The sequence below is a fragment of the Mus pahari genome, chromosome 1 (assembly GCF_900095145.1).
Source record: "Mus pahari chromosome 1, PAHARI_EIJ_v1.1, whole genome shotgun sequence".
NCBI lineage: Eukaryota > Metazoa > Chordata > Mammalia > Rodentia > Muridae > Mus > Mus pahari.
Genome location: NC_034590.1, coordinates 10,867,406 through 10,872,930, shown reverse-complemented (window position 1 = coordinate 10,872,930; position 5,525 = coordinate 10,867,406).

Here is a 5,525-nt window from a genome sequence, read left to right as displayed (position 1 = left end):
AGGAAGGAAGGAAGAAGGAAGGAAGGAAGGAAGAAGGAAGGAAGGAAGAAGGAAGGAAGGAAGGAAGAAGGAAGGAAGGAAGGAAGGAAGAAGGAAGGAAGGAAGAAGGAAGGAAAGAAGGAAAGAAGGAAAGAAAGAAAGAAGGAAAGAAAGAAAAAAAGATTGTGTTTTATGTGTATGAATATTTTGTCTCCCTGTATGTCTGTGCACCATGTTCATGCGTGATGCCCGAGGAGGTCAGAAGAGATGGTTGGATCCCCTGGAATTGGTATTATGGATGGTTATGAGCCATCACATGGGTGCTGGGAATCAAACCTGGGTCCTTTAGTGCTCTTAACTGCTGAGACATCTCTCTAGCTTCTTTGTTATATTTAAAAAAAAAAAAAAGACATCAAGACTAGATTCCTAGGGGCTGGAGAAGTGGCTCATCAGTTACAAGTACTTGCAGAAGACTTGGGTTCAATTCGTAGCACACATATTGAGTGGCTCACGAGTTCCTCCAATTCCAATTCTAGGGGACTCGATGCCCTCTTTTGGCTTTCGTGGTAGACATTGCATTTGTTTGTTTGTTTGTTGTTGTTGTTTGTTTTTGTTTTTTCGAGACAGGGTTTCTCTGGCTGTCCTGGAACTCACTCTGTGGACCAGGCTGGTCTCGAACTCAGAAATCTGCCTGCCTCTGCATGCGCCACCATGCCCAGCGACATTGCATTTGTATGGTGTACATATATACAAGCAAGCATATTCACATAGACATAAATAAATTCTTTAATAGCAGTTATTTTCCTAACCATACCACAAGCATGATTCCACATGCGTACCCAATTGCTTGTAATCCCAGTCTTTGAGAGGTTGAGGCAGGAGGATTTCAAGTGCAAGGCCAGCCTGGCCTTCTGAGTGAGACGAAGTCACAAAACAAAACAAGTACATTCCCTATTGTCTCATTACATTTTTACTTGTAATAGAGACAGATTGGAGAAAAATCCCAGGGTCTGGCAGTAAGTGACTGGCTCAAAACAAACTACTATAAGATGCCTGAACATTAAGAGGATTTTAAAAGCTTCTCCAGGACGATGGGCCATCCTCATGATGCATTGGAAGTTATGTGAAAATGGATTGCAGATGCCTTGTTCTGTGGAGACTAGAATGAGCAGTCCCTGTGTTAGCCTCGGCTAGCCAGGCTCTCCAGAAGGATGGACAAGATGATGGAGAACATGAATGCACACGTGTACACGTTCATGGGCATACCTATCACCCCTCTATCGATCTATTGTCAATCTCTGCCACAGGCTGATTGACGAGTCTACCCATTCATCTCTCCGAATTAGCTTTGTGGTGGCACTTGGTACACGCTAAGTCTCCAGGGCATCCCAGCAGGCTAGGGACCCAGGGAAGAACTGAGGCTACAGTTCAAGTTCAAAAGCACTTGGGAGACAACATTTCTTTTTCCTAGGAGAACCTCCACTCTATTTTCTTCTTAAGACCTTCAACTGATTGGATGAGGCTCACCACATGGGGAAGATCAATCATCTCCATCCAGAGTATACTTATTTAAGTATCCACCATATTAAAATAAAAACAAAACAAAACAAAGACAAACAAACAAAAACCGCCAAGACAATATCTCTCTGTGTTCTGGAGGCATTAGACCTGAGACTATCAAGTGGACTTACCATGACCCTGGGCTTTTGCACACTCACTCTTGTGCCATGTGTGCCCCATGTGTTGTAATTACTGAACTGATGTTCTTTAAAATTATGTATCTCTCTGTGTGTCTGTGAGAGTGTATATACCAATCGTGTGCGGGTGTCTACAGAGGCTAGAAGAGGGCATGAGATCCCGTGGAACTGGAGTTTTGGTTATGAGCTGCCTGATAAAGGTTCTGGGAACGGAACTCAGATCCTCTGGGAGAGAGAAGTCAGCGCTCTTCACTGCCGAGCCATCTCTCTAGCCCCCGAAGTGATCTTTTCAACAGTGTGGGCCAACTACTTCAGACTAAAAACTTAGTAATCTAGAGTTCCCCACCACCATACATCTCCACCCCCTTTACCCAGAGGAAGCTCTCCATTCTGTGTGTGTGTGTGTGTGTGTGTGTGTGTGCATGTATACTGTGTATGCTAGGTAAGCTGTCTACTACTGAGCACTGGTAGAACCTGAGTGTTCTCCCACTGACCTGTGTCTACAGTGCTCTGTTTACTTTTATGTTAAGATGGGGTCCTGCTAAGTTACCCAAGCTGGTTTTGAACTCATGATATTCATGTCTTAGACTCCTCAGTAGCTGGGATGACAGGCCTTAACCACTAGGCCTAGCTGTAAGCATTTTTATTGCTGTTGTTTATTTCTCATTAAAAAAAAAAGATTTAGTTTTGCTGTTGCTTATTTTGTGTGTGTGTGTGTGTGTGTGTGTGTGTGTGTGTGTGTGCACATGCATGCATGGGAACACACATTTGTGAGTGAAGATGCCCTGGGAGTCCAGAAAAGGATGTCCGACTCCTCAGAGTTGTGCACTGTCTGATGTGGGTGCTGGGAACCGAACTCAGGTCCTCTATATGATCAGTAGGTCCTCTTAACTACTGAGCCATCTCTCCAGGCCACCAAAAGGGCTCGAGTCCTCACCTCATTTCACTGGGACCAGTCATATCTACCTCCCAACCTGTCATGTGCGATACTACTACTGTAGCTTCCCATGACCCATGGACCAGCATTTGTCTGTTTACATAATATCTTCTCCCCACCACCTTGCTAGCCTCCTTTCCCCTAGCAGCCTTATCAGGGCTGCTCCGAGCCCCCTAGCCTGGACCTTGTATCGCTGTCCCTGGAGTGAGTGCACAGGTGGATGTGAGCTGCTGCTCATCACCATGTGGGTAGTGGCTGTCTTTTTCACACTAATCTGGTGTGATCTGGTTTTGTTATATGCTGGATCCCATGGAACTGAGAGTGAGGCTCACTGTTGGTCTATTTCTTTTTCCCTTGCAGTCACGGTCACATTAAGTCTGAAAACAGACACAAAGTCTTTTCTTATATCTTTAATGTTGAGAATTATTTTTATCATTCTTGCCCTTTGTATATTATTTCTAGTCATTTAAGATTTCTTAGATATTCCTGTGGGTGTTTAAAATGCAGTAGGTCCCTCAGGGAGAGAACCAACATCAATACAGTGTTCCACAAATGTATCTATGGACATGGTCTATCTGCCCACCTGATTATGACTTCTTCACTAACCCTTGATAAAGCTCTTTATTACTCCTGCAGAGCTTATGAACTCACTGTGTTGGATTTCTTCCTAGACAGTTGATATAGTTTTTAAAGATTTATTTATTTATTTTATGTATATGAGTGCTCTATCTGCTTGCCAGAAGAGGGCATCCAATCACATTTCAGATGGTTGTGAGCTACCATGTGGGTGCTGGGAATTGAACTCAGGACCTCTGGAAGAAACAGCCAGTACTCTTAACTGCTGAGCCATCTCTCTAGCCCCTGGCATTTGATAGTCTGTATCTACATGGATCGTTTTTTGCCATGTAGCACTCCAAGATATTTCTGCTTATCCCTCTCCCCATTCAATTGAGTATTAGAGTTGGTCTGTGGAAAGCTGGACTGAAGGGATGTTTCTGGAATGGATGGTTTTGCCTACTTTTGCTGTTTGAGCTGTCCTGTGACCCTGCTCTGGATTCATTTGGCAAGAGAGTTCCTGCTCTTCTCTGGGGTGAGTCACAGATGCCCCAGGTAATTGAGGGAGCACCTGGTAATGCGAGAAAAACCCAGGCTAGGACAAAGGCCTTGTAGGATCTGTGCCTGCATCTTGACTCTGTGGTCTACCAGTAAGACTTCTAGAACGTTACTCTTTCTGTCATTAACATCAAGGAGCTCGGAGGTGAAGTTCACAGGAGAAAAGGTCTGCATGGAGTTTAGACGGTCATAGAAGATTGTCTTTGTATTTCCTTAACAGCTGAGAATAGCAAGTGACTCATACTGTCAGGGGGTTTGTGGCGAGTGAGCAGCCACAGGGCTAGAGGCAGCATAGGGAGCATCGTGGAATGGGTGCTGTTCCCTTTGGAGACAGAGCAGTGGCTTTGTGGCCCTCAGCAGTGGGAAGCTTCCTCTGGAAATGAATAGGATTTAGCTCAGGCTAAAAGGGCACCGTGCAACACTACCTCTGGGCTTTGTGAGCTGCAGTGCCTGGTACTGTGTGCTCCTTCTATGGCAGAATGTTCTATGAACAGTTGTGATAACAGGAAGCTTACACCAATGGACCCCTAGGATCTCCATAGATCCCTTATAGGACTCTAACATAGGGCTCTCTGGCCCAATCTTAATCCTTGTAGCGTCTTTTTGTTGTTAGGACAGTGTCCCCTATATCACTCTGGCTGGCCTCACTCCTCCTGTCTTACTTAACCTTCCAAATGCTGGAATAACAGGCTACCATGTTCTATGCAATACCTACTTTTAGGCTTCCTCTTGGCCCTGTAAGTTCAACAATTGGAGAATAGTTTGCACTGATAGCATCATGACAGTTTTAAGTTTCCCTTGGTTTCTCTCCAGCCTCTTCACACTGCTGGAGGGAAATAGTCATTGCCTCTTAAGTCTTTTAGAATTGGGCATTGATACAGGGACTTGCATACAGCCCAGGCTCAGCTTCAGTTTACCATGTGCCCAGGTTGACTTCAACTTGTGATCCTTTAGCTTCTATTTTAATATCTACTAGTATTATTACAGATGTATGCCACCACACCCAGCCTAACTTAAAATTTTAAAATCAGTACTAGGGATTGAGTCTAGGGCCTTATAAATGCTAGGTAAGGCCTCTGTCAGTCCTTGATTTAATTTTAATAGACACATAATAATTGTATATATATTTAAGGGTACAGTGTGATTAATTAAATATATGTATGCATATTAGTACTAATTGCATTAATCATTTCCCTCTCTTAGGGACCTTTGAACTCCTCGATTCTATTTTTGATTTGTTAATTATTTATCATGTATGTGTATCTGTGTATGGTTATGTTCAGTGAGTGCAGTGTCCATGGAGGCCAGAAGAGGGCGTGGGATCCTCTGGAGCTGGAGTTACAGGTGGTTGTGAGCCGCCTAATGTGGGTGCACAAGTAAGAACTTGCAGTACTTGTCTTTCTGAGCCTAACCTATTTTCAGTTCAGTCCATGCTGGCACAAATGCCAGGAGTCTATTCTTTTGTAGCTAACTAGTGTCCTTTTGTTTTTTTAATCCAGTTGTGTGTTAGGGGATATATCGATTGCTCTGTTGGCTGTGATTTCAACATGGCTATGTGGGGCTCCTCTGCCTGCATCCTGTCATTTATTTTGGGTATTTATTGAGGCATCTATTTTTCATTTGCTGAGGACCCTCCATACTGTCCTCTAGAATAGCTGAACTGAGTTATGTCTTACCCAAAATTCTTTTTTAACTATTTTGTTTGAGACAGGATATTACTGTGCAGCTCGGACCGGCTTTGAGCTCAAATGATTGAACTGCCTCAACTTCCTGAGTGCCAGGAATACAGGGTAAACCAC